Source organism: Catharus ustulatus, chromosome 14 (assembly GCF_009819885.2).
Source record: "Catharus ustulatus isolate bCatUst1 chromosome 14, bCatUst1.pri.v2, whole genome shotgun sequence".
NCBI classification, from domain to species: domain Eukaryota; kingdom Metazoa; phylum Chordata; class Aves; order Passeriformes; family Turdidae; genus Catharus; species Catharus ustulatus.
The window spans coordinates 7,892,776-7,909,453 of NC_046234.1; positions in this window are offsets into that span (position 1 = coordinate 7,892,776).

The window sequence follows — 16,678 nt, forward strand, 5'->3', positions numbered from 1 at the left end:
TTAATAAACACACTGATGTTTTCAGTGCAGGCTCCAGGAGCTCTTTCTTAGACACTACTTAGACAAAATAGAACTTCAGTGAGAATAATGCTGACATTTTAAAAATAGAACAAGATAGATCATATACGTGGTTCATACGTATCCTAGCGTGTTAAGAAATTAAAATTTTCATAGCTTGAGAGAAAGTGGTTTGAATTTACGTGTTAGCTTGTTAGAAAAACCCTGTATAAAATTATGTATTGGGGAGAGTTAGTGCTTTTGCTTTTTGCCTTTTTGCCTTTTGCCATTGCTTTTGCTTTCACCACTGCTTCTTGCCATCACTTTGCTGTGCCTGCAGCGTCTCCAACACCCCAGAAGAAGATCGGAGCTCCAGCAGCATCACAGCCCCTCCAGGATCCCCAGGGACAGCTCCTGCTTTTCTTCAGGACTTCATGCTAAACCTTAGCCTGGACTTTAATGTCTATGGCTGTGCCTTAGAAGACTGTTGTGCTTTTACAATAAATAACCTTTTTAGCATCTACTAACTGCTTTAATAATTTCAAGATAACCCAGCATGAAGGGTGCCGAGAGCACCGAGGGGATAACCCCAGAACTGGGGAGGATTTCTGCGCAGAAAAACCCAGAGTCCCCATCCCTTCAGGGATTTCACAGCCCTGTGGCCCTCGTGGCTTTCAGTAGTTCCATGATAGGTGGTGTTCCTTTCCCCTTTTTCATGTTTCATCTTCTGTGTCAGCTCTTCCTAACTTCAGATTTGGAGGGCACTTGCAGTTGTCAGGGAAGGTAACAGCTTTCACCTCTTACCTCTCGTCTGACCGGGCCACTCTTACAGCATTACAATACCTGATTCTAATTGTATGCAAACATTGATAATCGAAATGGGTAAATGCTCTAATCTGAGAGTAATTTACTGTTTACACCATTTGCATGCATGTGGCTTTCAGGACGATCAGAAATTGCACAATAGGTGTTCATTAACTCCTGAGAACAACTTTTGTAAACTAATATTCCTTATTCATGTATTTGTACCAAAAAAAAAAAAAAAGAGCCATAAGAGGGTTATGTACAGGAAATAAATGATTCAGAATTTGAAAAAAAGACATGGCACAAAATATGATGAACTGTGTGCTGACAATTCACTGGGGACATCTAATGAGGCAATCAGTGTGACCGGGGTGGCATGGAGGGTGAATGAAGTTTGCCTCAATCTGTTGAACAGCAAAGAGGCTGAAGAAGAAGAAGGAGTCATAATGTAGGAGTCAGTCCATTTGCTGTGGCATGGAGTACCCACAATTTTCAATAGTGTAGCCACAGCCTTGGCACAGTTCATGGCTGGAGCTGGAGCCACCATCCCGATTTATTGAAGAGCCATGGAGCAAAATCCACAGAATTCCAGCTGGGAATTCATCTGAGCCTCACTTGTGTCCAGTTCTGTCTCCCCTCCCACCCACCAGATGTAATTAAATGCAATTAATCTGATTATCTGTACAGTCTATCAGAAAAGAAATCTTAATAGCCTGCTCATTGTGCTGAATTAATAGATATTAATTAGAATTCATTACATTAATCGCCATCTCACCAGGCTGGAACTCTGAAAACATTGAGGGGAAGAGGGAAAATTCTCATTTTAGTTTATAATTCAGCACATATAATATCTGCTATAAAGGATCAAACCTTTACCTCATCTGCACGTGTGTCACACAAAGCTCCAGCCCTTGTGACATCCAGCTGGGGACACACACACCCTAAAAAAACCCCAAAAAAGCGCATAAATGGCTTGGGAGAGGCTCTAAGGGACTGTGGGGTCACCCAGAGGGGGTGGGGTTTAAAAAAATATAAATATAAATATAAATATAAATATAAATATAAATATAAATATAAATATAAATATAAATATAAATATAAATATAAATATAAATATAAATATATTTTCCAGTTCTGCTGGGTGGGGAAGGGATCCCTCCACGTGTGCCAGATGTTGATGGTTGCTCAGGAATTTGGGAATATCCCAGCCTGTGATCCCCATCTCTTGCTCCATTTCCTGGTTGTGTTTACTCGAGGGGAAAAAAGAAAAATAAAGAGAAAGTGGGGCCATAAACCAAAACCAGTTTAAAGCTGTGACAGCTGGGCTTAAATCAGGAGAGAAGGAATGAGTGGGCTGAGCCTTTCGGTGATTCCCAGCACCCTCTAGTGGGATCTCTGCCTCCGGAGCATCCCAAAAATCACTGAGCATCCCAAAAAACACCAAAAATTTGGGATGGAGCCGGGGCTGCTCCTCCAGGCTGTACAAGGGTTCCAGGAGTTCCCAAATGCTGCAGATTTCCTGTACAGGGAGGTGTTTTACTCCACTTCTCAGTGGTTTGTCTGGAGTTTCTTCTCTCTTCACTCAGAGGCAGGATGAAAAACACAAAGGAGATGAATTTTGTCTTGTTTGGGCTTGGTTGTTTATTAAATTTTATCTAAAGTACAGAGAGTTTTGTAACACTTCTAGCTACCAGCTAAAAGTGAGCAAAGTGGAGCTGAATTTAGTTACAAGGTCTTTTAGTTACAAGTCAACAGAGAACTAATTATTTATACTATATATTTATATTTTATTATTTATACTTTAACCAAACTCCTGTGACCCTGAGTGCAGCATTGACTGTGCAACCACAAACTGCCTGAAATCATGCAGGAGAAGGAAGAAAGAAAAAGACAACACCCAAACCCCTCCATCCTGTCCCATACCTATCACTACATTATAAAAACTCAAGTTCCAAACCCTTCACCATGTGAAATCACACACTTTTATTTCACTACACACTTGTGATTTTAACTCCATCACTCCAATTTGGGACCCTTCTCCAAGGCCTCAGTGTTCTGCAGGGGGTCAGTGCCAGAAAGCACAGAAAGCTCAAAAATCCCAGATTTCTGGGATCCAACACTTCCCTGTATCCCTGAGTGTGTTTCCTTTCTGGCTGCAGAGCAGCAAATGGAAAATCATCCTGTGGGAATTTGACATTAAAGGATGTGAGGCAAAACCCATTCCCAATCTGCCCTGGAACAGAGCAGCTCCTTCTTGGTCTGATTTTTTTTTCAGAATGGAAAATCATGGAATGGTTTGGATGGGAAGGGATTTTAGAGCTCAGCTCACCCCTGCTATGAGAGGGACACCTTCCACTGTCCCAGCCTGGCCTGGGACAATTCCAGGGAACCAGGGCAGCCACATTTTCCTGGGTGTGATCTTTTCCTGGATGTGATCTTTTCCTGGATTTTCCTGGGTGTGATTTTCCAGAGCAGAGGCTGCCCATGCCGGGATCAGCAATTCCAGCCCTCCTGGGTTATCCTCTGCACCTCTCCCACCAGTTTTCCTGAACTTTCTCCAACGGGAATCCTGAGGCTGTGGCAATTCCATGTGACCTAAAAAAGCTGCTGCTTTGTGTGTTTTAAAACTTTTCCTTTGCAGAGTGGCTTTTGTTCCCAAGCACTGAATGGAGGGGGACAAATAAAACCTGGGGACTTTATGGGATATGGAACAGAACAAAAACTCCTCTTAAAATATCTTCTGTCTTCCATAAATCTTGATTGTGCTTCTGACATGGAGCAGCTCAGAACCCAAGGAAAAAATATTGATTGGTGAGATTTTTATAGTCCCAGGTGTAATTCCTGTGTGACAAAGAGGAGAGGGCAAAAATTGCCTTTTCTGGGTCTGCACATCTGGATCCTGCTCTGCTCCAGCCATCCTCTCTGGGAGAAGGGATGGCAAAGGAGGAAAAGAGGAGAAGAGCCAGGCCAGGTCATGCCTCATCCATCTCCTGGCAGGGAGCTGCTTCCTGACCTGATTTCCCATCTCCAGCTGGCTCCAGGCTGCGAGGAATCCCCCACCAGTGGCTTCTGCAGAGTGCTGCTCCTCATCCAGGCTCTGAGGGATGGGCAGGAGAGCTGCAGGGCTTGTAAATCTGGGAATGGCAGGAGAAGGGAGTGGGAACTACCTCAGCTTGAGAGATTGGGTCTTATGACAATGGCTTTGGGAAGGGACCTTAAATATCATCTATTTAAATTCATTTTCACCCTCACAGCTTTTTCTGCAAGGTGGTTTCACCCAGGAGAGCCTGGAAAAGGTAATTTCTCCACCTTCCCATGGGTTTTACCAATTTCTCCCTGGAAAATGAATCAGGAGCAGCTCCAATCCCAAACTCTGCTCATTGCCAGCAGGGCAGAGGGCAGAAATCAGCTTTGCTGGGATGGAGCTCTGGCACAGGGCTGGGATTTTTGTCAAAACTCGAGAGCTGAGGACAAAGAGCCCCCCTGATTTGAGAGCAAGAAAAACCTTCATGAAAAATGAAAGAGGAGCAGGCGGAGATGAAGCTGCCAGAGTTATCTGGGGCATGAAGAAACCCAGCAGGCCAGAAAAATGTGAGGTGGAAATAGCGAGGATTTATGTTTAATTCATCACCTGGTTTGTGTCTGAGTGGCAGCGTCCTGCTGGGGACAGGAGGGACACAGGGACACTCCAGGCCACCAGAGTGGTGTCCCATTCAATTTTCCTTTCTCCCTGATTTTTTTGGGATCATCTAGATCAGTGGAGCAACAAACCCTTGGCGCTGCAAATCCACACGAGAACCCATGGGAGGAGGAATTGGAAGGGTTGGGACATCTGGGATTTTCTTTGGCGTTGGGAGGTGAATTTTAAAAAAGGGATAAAGGGAAAAATAGAAAGAAAAAGGAAAGCAAAATAGAAAGAAAAAGTCCCAACCCCTGAAGCTGTAATTCTGTGCTTAGTTGGGGTGACAGGTGAGCTCAGATGGAGGAACCATTTCTGTCTAAAAAAATCTGACTCTTTTTATCTGAGAAATAGGAAATGGAGGTGTTTAACCCTGATTTTTATTCATTCCTACCAATAAATATGTAATGGAGGTGGTTTAATCCCAATTTCACTCTTGTTACCAGAGCAATAGGAAATGGAGATGATTTAACCCTGATTTTGACTGGTTTTAATAAAATAAGGAGGAAATGAAGGGGGATTTAACCCCAAATTTGACTCTTTAACAAAGAGGAAATGAAGGAGGATTTAACATCAATTTTGACTTTTTAACCAAACAAAGGGGGATTTAACCCCAGTTTTGACTTTTTAACCAAATGAAGTAGGATTTAATCCAAATTTTGACTTTTTAACGAAACAAAGAGGAAATTAAGGGGGATTTAACCCCAATTTTGACCTTTTAACCAAACAAAGGGGGATTTAATCCCGATTTTGACTTTTTAACCAAACAAAGAGGGAATGGGGTGCGATTTCACTGTTCTTTGCTTTTCTCCCTCTGCAGCCCCGATGCTCCAGGTGCACCTGGGGATTTCTGCCCTGGCCTCACGCTCAGGGTTTGCTCAGCTCCTTCAGGCTTCCTGTTGTGCTCTCAGAGCTTTCATTTCACCCACAAATCATTTCCTGTTCTCAGGCTGCTCGCAGCTGATCCCCTCCCTTTCTGCTCCACATTTCTGTAAATCTTTGCTCTCCCCTTTGCTTTTCTGGCTGCCAGCAGCTGGGTGGGTGATGGGGGAATTTCAGGAAGCTTTCCCCTGACATCTCCAAGTCACAGGGGGGATGATCCTGCTCTGCTGCCAACAGCTTTTCAATTCCAGCCACGGGAAGTGTCGAGCTTCCCAAATTAACTCATCCAGCAGCACAGAGCCCTCTATCACTCTGCCTTTCCATCATTTTCTTGGAGTTCAAGCGCTGCTCTGAATGAATTAGTGCTGGAGGATGGGTGTGGGGAGGGCTGAAAACCTGACAGGGATCAGGAGCCAGGGTGAGCCAGAAAGGTTCAGAGGGATGTGGTGGTGACAGAATGATTTTAGCAGTAAATCCCTTTTTATTTTGGAAGGTTACAGGCATGGCAGGAGCTTTTAATAGCTGGGGATGTGATTCCAAGCTCGTTAAATGTGTGGCTGAGCTGAGGGGGTAACGGGGAGGGAGTTGAGGGGTTCACTGCTTTCAGTTCACTGCAGAGCCACAAATTCAACAACAAATTCCTCCTCCCAAACATCCCCAGTGCCTGTTGTAAATATTATTATTATTATTGTTATTATTTTCCTGCAGTCTGTATTTTTATTTATCCCTGGTTCTCACTCAGATCGAGGTTTCAGTTGTAGCCAGTTGGTTTTTCCCCTCCCCATGAAGCTCAGAGTCTGGGAAAGGATGGCTGGTGGTCTCCAAGTGTTTATCCAGGATCCACAGGCCTTGGATTGCTGGGGGTCCCGATATTGCTGGGTCTGCTGAGAGTGGAAAAACATCCCAAAAACATTCCCATGGGAAGGGTTGGAAGGGAGGAGCTGTAGGGTCCCTTCCAACCCAACTTCCTGAGACCTGGGAGTCACAGAATTCCAGAGAGGTTTGGGTTGGCAGGGACCTTAAAGCCCATCCCATTCCCTCCCTGCCATGGGCAGGGAACCTTCCAGAACCTTCCAGGAATGGGGCAGCCAGAATCTCATGGATCATCTCTCCATCCTGGCCGTGTTTTGCAGGAAGATGCCCCCTGTGTCCAAGGTGTTGAGGGGATGCTGAGGGATTTCCTTCCCTCCTGGATCATCCATCTGTCATTTAGGAAAGTCAGGCTGGCCAAATACCAAATACCAAACACCAAATACCTGAGTGTGGCCCATGGTGCTCACTCAAAGGCTGGACTGGATTTTGGAGTTATTTTCCAATGATTCCCTGGTGATGCATGCACACAGCTTCCATGGAAAGCTCTGGAGCTTCCAGGATGAAGTTGTAGCTCAGGGAGGCTGCAAAACTCTGCTCTTGTCCAGCCTCCAGGACACAGCCAGGCCCATCTGGCCATGGGGACAAAGCTCCTTGACAGACACCTCCAGAGGGGATTTAAAGATTGGATTTACAGCAGGAGGGATTATGGAGTCAGCGGGAATTTGTGCCTTTAGGGTGACATCAAGGTTTTTGGGGAAATGCAGTTTGGGTAAGGTCCTCCCTCTGTGCTGCTGGGGCTGGCAGAGATCATTAAAGTTGGGATAATGAGGGTTTTTATTAATGGGAATGTTCCAGAGGCTTTGGCAACACGCCTGGGGTTTCACAAACATGAAAATAAATGGGGAAAAGAACAGCTTCACAGTTTTACATCCAGAACAAATGAAGTGCAGCACGGCTGGCAGGAAAAATCCCAATGCAGAGCCCAGATCTGCTCTGAGCCCTCATTATCCCACACACAGGGAGATAAGGAGCTCCCACCACAGCTGAGATTTCAGCAGGATGGGGAATGCAGAGGGAATATCTGCAGTGGGGGTGGGGTGGGTGCTGGATTTATCCGAAATTCTTACCTCCAGTTGTGCACCCTTTCCCACTCAGCACTTCAATCTCATTCCCATGGGATATGGAAGTGCCAAGGCTCTGAATAATCCCAAAATTGTTTAGAGGAGAGCAGGGACAGCAGCTCCTTCAAGGGCTGTTAAGCACAGGGCTGTGCATCCAACCTGCAGCTCGGGGAGCTGCTGGATCATGGGATTCTGGAAGCTGACTGGGAATCCTGACAGCACCAGAACTCCAGGCTTGCCCTTGGAATGTTTTTGATCCCAAGCATCTGCCACTGGCTGCTGTCAAAATTCATCACTCATCCCCCAAAACTGCAGGGAAAGGTGAAGAGGTTTCATAACGTGGGAATTAAATGAACAATGCTGGACCAGGACTGGTTGAACCTTGTTAACTGATGTATTAATTACCTGTGGATATTCAGGCCAGCTTGGACTTTGAGTTTCACTTGAACAAGCTTTACAAGTGGATGTCCAGCAGCTTGGAGGAGAAGAAAACTTTCCTCAGGAGCTTGTGGAAGCTGAACCGGCACTGTCCCCTTTGTGAACATCCCCTTGGGTGCAGTGGAAGGTAATGAATTAATGAATTAATGAATTAATGAATGAATGAATTAATTAATTAACAGCCTTGTCACACTCAGAGCGCTCTGAGCTTTTTGCAATGTCCCCATCAGTGAAAGGTGAATAAATCCAGGCAGTGAAGGAGGGTGGTGGCACAGGGAGAGGGGAGCAGCAGGAGCTGGGTTTGGGTGTCTGGAGGCACAGCCATTGATTTATCCACTGCCCACAGATACATGGAGCCAGGCTGGGAATAAAAACAATTTATCTCCTGGTTTGGGGAGGTGAGACTTGGTAACAGCAGGGTGCGAGCCTGGTGACATCCCCTCATCAAGAAATGAATACATTTGAGAATATAAAATGTATTATATATTTATATATATAATTTTTATGTATATTTAACTCTACAGCTGACGACTTTCAGTGCATTTCACAGAAACACGCGGGTTTGGGTCGGAGGAGATGTTAAGGACCATGGACAGGGACACCTTCCTTTATCCCAGGCTGCTCCAAGCTCAGTCCAGCCTGGCCTTGGACACTTCCAGGGACCCAGGGACAGCCACAGCTTCTCTGGGAATGGGTGCCAGGGCATCCCCACCCTCATTAGCAAACTCTTATTCCTCGTGTCTAATTTAAATCGAGGAGTTTCTAATTTAAATCAAAGAGTTTCTAATTTAAACCGAGGAGTTTCTTCACCTCTGGAATTGGTCCCAGCTTTGTGTGACACATCAGGGTGGCCCAGCACACAAACCCTGCAGACATGAGCAAGGAAAATCCCAACCCATCCCAACTCAACCCAACCCAACCCCAAAGTCTGTTTTGTCCCTCTTGCAAAGCAGACCCTTTATCCCACATCCACCTTTCTTTGCGCCATTCCGTGATTTTATTCCAGCTGTTGGACCCACCCCTCACCTCGGTGGGCCCTGATTTGCTGAAATGACCTCCCCAAAGGGTTGTGGCCATCCCCACAGCCCCCAGGGATGCAGAGGCCCCCGGAGGCTGAGCTGCAGGAGGGGCTGGGCGCGTACCAGGAGGTGACTCCGGAGGAAGCCGCCGACGTGCTGAGCTGATGGAGGAGCACGAGCCCCTGCTCAACAACTCCGTGGCCTTTGCAGAGCAGCTGGGCCAGGAGCTCCAGGAGCTGGATGGGGTATGGAGCCATGGATGTGGCTGGGAGGAGGGATTGGGTCTCTGGGCAGCTTTAGGCTTTAAGGTCCTTTCCATCCCCAACCATTGCATGATTTCTGAGCACTGAGCTTTACTGGCTCCATTTGGGTTCCTGTGATTTATTGCATTTCTGCGGAGGAAATTTCTCCTTTCAGTGCTGGAACAAAAAGCTGAGGAAGCTGCCTCGAGCATTTATCTTCTGCTAAAATATCTGGGATTTTATGGTCGGTAACCAAGGAAAAAAGGGGGAAAAAGAAGCTAAAGGAAATATCCTAAATCATACAAGAAACCACAAGCCCTAAATCCAACCTCCTTTAGCTGCAGAGTTTGCTCTATTCCCATATATGATTTATTACACTTGGAAGTTAATCTGGAAGCCCAGACTCCTGAGGTTTGTTCCTGCCAGCTCCTGGCAAGGAATTCAGGCACTTTGTGACTGTTCCTAGCTGTAAAACACCCTGGGAGAGCAACAAACACATCTTTATTAAGTTTTTCTGAGATAAAAGGCGCCATTGAATACATTATTTTAATGCCCTCTAATGAATAAATGTGACTTCCCACTAATACAAATTAATTAATGAGCATTTCCATTTCTGAGCCTTAATCTCCAATATTAAATGTTATTAATCCCAGCAAGTTAGACCAGCACATGAATCCATTTAAATGTTTTCCCCACATCCCAGTGATAACACCTTGGCTTTCTCTCCCATATTAACGGCCCTCCTCTAACCCAGCTGTTCTGGGAGTCACAGAAATCCCTGCACTGGCTGCAAGGAAAAGTTGATTTCTCCAAAGTGAAGGACAGCACGGCCAGGACACCGGGAGGCCAAAGGCTCTGATTTGGACATTGATATTCCTCCAGAATTCCAGGATCCCAACACATGTGGGGCTGCAGGCAGCTCCCAGCAGCTCTGTGCTGCCTGAAGCTGGATTTTGTTCCTGTTCCCAGAGCCTCTGGAGAGCCCCTTCCAGCAGCACTGTCACATCAGTGTCACTGGGGATGCTCCCCTGGTGACAGCCTGGAGTGGCAGGGACAGGCATGGGAGAGGCTTCTGGATCAAATTAAAAAACAATTAATAAATGGGAAGCTCTGGGCAGAGCTGGTGGGATGGGATGGGATGGGATGGGATGGGATGGGATGGGATGGGATGGGATGGGATGGGATGGGATGGGATGGGATGGGATGGGATGGGATGGGATGGGATGGGATGGGATGGGATGGGATGGGAGGGGATGGGAGGGGATGGGATGGGATGGGATGGGAGGGGATGGGAGGGGATGGGATGGAATTTAGGATGGGATGGGTTCCCTGGGTGTGGCAGGGAAGCAGAATTTGGAGCATTGCTGAATACTTTTGGAGATGTGTCCATGGTTAGAGAGGCTGGGAGTGCTGGGAGGGTCCACCTGGATCCTCAGAGCCCCTTCCAGAGCCTAAAGGGGCTCCAGGAGAGCTGGAGAGGGGCTGGGGACAAGGATGGAGAGACAGAACACAGGGAATGGCCAGAGAGCAGGGATGGATGGGATTTTGGGCAGGAATTGTTCCCTGGCACAGGGTGCCCAGAGCAGCTGCGCCTGCCTCTGGATCTCTGAAGTGTCCCAGGCCAGGTTGGAGCGTCCTGGGACAATGAGAGGTGTCCCTGCCATGGCAGGGGTGGAATGGGAAGAGCTTTGAGGTCCCTTCCCAACCCAAACCAGGCTGGGATTCTCTGAAATCCTGTGGGATGGACACTCAGTCCTCAGGGGCCTCCACCACTGTGGGGATGAGGGCTGGACGCTCCCTGCAGTGAGACCTGTGGGTGAGCAAGGACATGAATCCACAGCTGGGAAAAGCTTCCAGGGAATTTTAAACACTGGAAACTCTGATTGTCTGATTTTCCTCTGGCTGGGAAACGAGAGGTGGTGTTGATGAAGGAGGGATGGACAGATAAGAGCTGGGATGTGCAGGACCCTCAGCCCAGCCCAGAGGAAGTCTTTTTCCAGGGCAGGATTAGGAATGACAAAGCCAATTAGTAATTTAATAGCCAATAACCATGACCTGGGAAAATAAAATTATATAAACTATATAAAATTATAAAAATATTGGCAAATAACATTGCAGTCTATTTTTATCCAGTTTTCCAAGTTATTGTGTTTAATTCTAATTGGTCAGTAACTTTTTTTGCCACTCAATTCGTTGGTTAGAAGGTCCCTGTGTGTTTATGTTCTAAAACTCTTTATATAGGTGTTTCCATATTTTCTTCATGGATTCTTATGGAATAGACTTTTTATTTTTCACAGGTGCAGCCTGCTTTTCTCACAAGAATAGATTGCTATGCAAACTGATTTTTATTATGATTCTCATGGGAACTTAACAGGTTAGCTGTTCATTCAGCTGAGGAAGGCCTGGTGTTACAAGCCTTTCTTTTATAAGATTTTTGACGTTTTACTGTCAGTTTTTTTCCTTGGCTCCCCATTTCCAAGAATGGCCAGTATTATGGGTTTCTGGTTCACTTTTTACCAGCTTTTAGGGATTTCCAAGCTCATTTTTTTCTTTTTTTCACCCTGGGTGCTTTTCCAGTTTCTAGCTGCTTTTGTTTTCTCTGTTTCTTCAGGGAGGTCCTGACCCTGACTCTAACAAAGTGTCCTCACATGGGGCACCACTTTATTGCTTTTTATTTTACTTTTTTCTTTTTAGTCAGAGTTGGGATTGAAATGTATGAGAGATGGAATTTCGTGTTTGGACTTGGATGTTTATTAATTCTTATCTGTGTTACAGTGAGTGTTACAGCACTCTTAGCTAACAAGCTAAAAATGAAGAAATGACGACGTGTCTGGCTCGTTACAAGGTCTTTTAAGGCTTAATTGTCCAATTAAAACCTAACATTTAAATTATTTTTACTTTTGACCCAATGACCAAACACTTGTGACCTGCAGTGTCGCACTTTGCATCCAATCAAAAAATGCCACCTGTACTGATGAAGAAAAAGATGAAAAAGAAAGAAAACCTCCTCTCTAAAACCTCCATTTTGTCCCACATCTATTACTATATCCTAAAACCCCAAATTCCAAACCCTCACTATGTGAAATCACACACTTCTACACTATCTGGGGAAATGGTGGGCTGCGCTGTCTGTGTGTGGAAAAACAACAGCTCATTGTGGCAGGGGGTGGGAGTTTCTGGAAGTGTACAGGGATTTGAGCCTGGCAGGAAATCCCAAATTTTTCTTGTGGTGAGACTGGGCGTGTCTCCTTGGCTGAGGTCAGACTCACAGATTATTTTTATTTTTTAAATTTTATTTTCCACCCCTTGTCTGCATTTCCTTGGTACCACAGGAAAGCTTTTTGCTCCTACATCAGCTTTTGGGTGGATTTATCTCAGGGATTCTGTCTGAGTTCCCTGTTTTCTGAGGGGTGTGGGTCTGCAGCTCCACCAGATCCCCTCAAATCCCAAAATATCCCTTTTTCCCCTCAAGGTTACCAGAAGCTGCAGGTGGTGGCTGAACAGCTGATCCTGTTTGAGACCCTCAAGCAGAACTTTGAGAACTCCCTCATCAACCACATCACCAACATCTTCGAGGTGCAGGTGGGCTCCACTCTTCATGGCAGCTCAAAATCCTTGGAATATTCTGGGCCAGTGGTGCAGGAGATGCCACTGTGCCAGGTTTTTCCCAAACGATCTCTCCAAAGAGCTCTTCCCACAAACCTTCCCCTGGCCATTGTCCCTCTGTCCTCAGGTTAATTTTCCAGGGATGCAGGAGAAATTTGTGCTCCCAAAATCCCTCTGGTGACATTCCTTAAGTCCTTAGGCAGGGAGATTTTTCATTCAGGTTTTCTTATTTCATTTTGGGGATTGTTGATCTGTTTGTAACCTAAAATCCCGGGATAAACACCTGTGATCCCTTGATAAACACCTTCAAACACTGATCTGGCAGTTTAAAGGATGTGATGGAGAAGACCCCTGGGGACAGCAATCCCACAGATTTCCTTCAGTGAAAAGGAGCAATTCCCAAATCCTTCCTTAAATCCTTGCTGTTCGGTTTCAAGCAGAGGTTCTGAGAAGGGAGCTGTGGGATTTCCACCCCTGGAGATCTGCACACCTTGGGCACATCCCTGAGCAAACTTTTCCATCAGGATCTGCTCCCACTCCAATCCCACCTGCACAATCTGTGGGTGCAGCGTTCCAGCAGAGTTCCAAGGCTGTTTTAGGTGAATTTTTTCTGTCATTTCTGTCCCTTTAGGGCAATTCCCAGCTCCCTGCTCTTGGCACCGTGGCTCTCCCAAGCCATGGCCCCACCACCAGGAGCTGCTGCCCTACACCCCCCTCATGGCCTGGCTGAGGAACATCAACCCCATCCTGTTCTGGGACCTCCCCAAGGCAGGGCTGAACCCTCAGCAAACCCTGAAACCATTCCCTGGGAGCAGAAAGAGGAATTCCTGATGGAAACCCCTGAGCTTCCAGAGTTTGTTCCTTCTGGGAATGTCCATCCAACCTGGAGCTCAGTGCCCGACAGAAAGCAGGGGAGTGGCAGAGCTGTGTTGAGATAAAAAGTCTGAAATGCCAAAATTTGATTTTTTTTGCTCTTATTTGGCCTTTTCTCACCATTCCAGGTATATTCCCAGAACCTTGGCAGACTCTATGAGTGGGAAACCAAAGCCCTTTTTGAACAGGCCCTGCCAGGGAGAAGAAAAGGCAGTGGGTGATTCCAAACCTGCCCCTTGTGCTGCTGGGCAGGCTTTGTGGCACCCAGGGGTGGTGACAGTCCCCTCCTGTCCCAGGTTTCACCCAGGGCTTGGTTCCTGGCAGGATGGGAAAGTCCAGCTCTGCCCACAGCAGGCAGTGTTTGTGAGAGCCTTGGCTCCATGAATTCCCAATTCTGTTCAGCTGCTCCTCAGAGCTGGAGTTTTTGTTCCCTCCCCTGTGCAGGGCTCTGGAATGACACAGTGGTGGCCAGGATTGTGCTCCAAGGAGCCACAGGAGGGAGAGGGGGATGTGGAAAAGCCTGGAACACAAAACCTGCTGTCAGCTCCCTTCTCCCTGGCTCAAAGATTCCCAGAGATCCCACCCCACCTTCATCTCCTCAAAAACCCCACCAGGTTTCCCTTCCTGCTCTGAGGGCTGGAGCTCCTCTCCTGTGAGGACACTCTGAGGGATCTGGGGTTGTTCAGCCTGGAGAAGGCTCCAGAAAACCCCCAGGGATCCCTGGAAATGTTCCAGACAGGGCCTGGAGCAGCCTGGGGCCGTGGAAGGTGTCACAGAGCAGGAACGAGGTGGTTTTTGTGTCAGCCCCAACCCAAACCACTCTGTGATTTTATGGTGCCATAAAACCTGGTCCCTATTTCATGCAAGATTCCTCAGACCCAGGGGGAAGCCTGTCCCAGCAGACAGAGGGAATTCACAGCAATATTTATGGAATGATTTCACAGCGAGCTGACTCTGGGGCCCTTGCTGTCCCAAGGTGCTCATTTCCACCAAAATCGCTGGAGCTGACTCCAAGTATTCCAGTCAGGTGTTTCTGAAGATAAAAAGAGAAGCTGATCTGTCTCCTCTGGAAGTTTTTTATGGCCCACAAGTCACATTTTCCCTCAGCAAAACAAAGGGCTGTAATGGAAATTTCCAGGCCCAGTTTGGCCCAGTTTGAAGGTCAGGCTGCTGTGTTTTGTCCATCAGAGTCAGCACTTCCAGCTCTGCACTTCCCTCATCACTGGTGTCCAGGTCCTGAGCCAGGGGATGGAGCTGAAGGAAGGGAATGGGGTTGGTGCCTCCCACTTTTGGGGCTCCTCACACCCAAAACACTCAGCAGCTGGAAAAACAGGGCACCTCAAAACCCTGGGATCAAAGCAGGGTGGGGAGTGCTGGCACAAACACCTGCACAGCTGTATGGGGGGAAAAAAAGAGGAAAATTTCACCTAAATAGTCCTAATGGCACCTAAATGGCCACCACGGCACCATTTGTGGAAATAAAATTGTTAAATTAAACCAAAGGTGGTCCAGGGCACGTGTGGCAGCCCCATCCCTTTCCATAAATGTTAAACTGGGATTTCCTTCCAGTGTTTTATCCATCCTTGAATCCAACACTCCTATAAAGCAGGAGGGATTAAACCCCAGGAGAAAGCCCTTGGAAGGCTACAAGGTGTTCCTGCTCCTGTAGAAATCATCCCATGGGCAGGACAGGGTGGATTTTATTGTGCTGGGATGTCCCTGCTCTGCTCCAGAGGGTGAGGACAGGTCTGGGACAGGCAGGAAGCCCCAGGCCATCCCTGACGTGACCAGAACATTGCAACAACACCACAGTCGGTGACAAAAGGGGGAATTTTTAGCAACTGTCCCCACAGAGGTTGTGGCACCTTCCCAGGGGCTGGCAGTGTCCCAGTCTGCAGTGCTGGGGGCAGAGCAGGGGGACAGCATCACTCACCCCACGAGGTGACCCAGGCCCAGCTCCAGGACACGGCCACAATTCCCAGCCTGGCTCTCCAGGGTGCTGCAGGTGTGTCCTGCTGCAGGAGCCTGCACTGAAGGAATATTCCTGCAGAACTGAGTGCTCCTGGAATAATTTACAGGAATATTGCTGCAGAACTGAGTGCTCCTGGAACAATTTACAGGAATATTCCTGCAGAACTGAGTGCTCCTGGAATAATTTACAGGAATATTGCTGCAGAACTGAGTGCTCCTGGAACAATTTACAGGAATATTCCTGCAGAACTGGCTGCTCCTGGAATAATTTACAGGAATATTCCTGCAGAACTGGCTGCTCCTGGAATAATTTACAGGACTATTCCTGCAGAACTGGCTGCTCCTGGGATGTTTTCAGGAATGTTCCTGCAGAACTGGCTGCTCCTGGGATGTTTTCAGGAATATTCCTGCAGAACTGGCTGCTCCTGGGATGTTTTCAGGAATATTCCTGCAGAACTGGCTGCTCCTGGGAAGTTTGCAGGAATATTGCTGCAGAACTGGCTGCTCCTGGAATGTTCTACAGGAATATTGCTGCAGAACTGGCTGCTCCTGGAATAATCTACAGGAATATTGCTGCAGAACTGGCTGCTCCTGGAATAATTTACAGGAACATTCCTGCAGAAATGGCTGCTCCTGGGATCCCTCATCCCTCAAAAATCCCTCATCCCTGCTGGAAAATCCCAGCTCAGGTCTCCAGGCTGCTTCCTTTCTCCTGATTGTTCCAATAAAATTTTTGGGTTGATTTCCTGCCCTCATAAAGGATTTTATTTATGGCACCACCTGCTGATTTCTAGCCTTATGTGATGGGAAAGTGTGAAGAGACAGGAGGATGAAGGAAGGGACAATTCCCTGGTATTCCAGCAGATGTGGAATGTCCTGCTCAGTGTCCCCTTCCCTGCCCACTGCTGGGTTGGGCTGTGCAGTCCCACCACAGAATCCCAGGCTGGAAGGGATCCCAGAGGATCACCCTTCACTGGGGAGGTGGCTGGGATGGATCCTGGAGCTCCCTGAAAGCTCCAGTGGTGGGGCTCTATCACATCCCTGGGCAGGTTGGACTGATCACCCCAGCTTCTTCTCACTGGAAAAAATCCCAAATATCCAGAACACGTGGTCAGCCCTCCTGTCCCACAAGGAAACCTTTCCCACTCCTCCTGGTACTGACACTCCAAACAATGTGTGGCTTTTTCTCACTTTTTCTGACTTTTTCTCACATTTTTTTGCTTTTTTCTCACT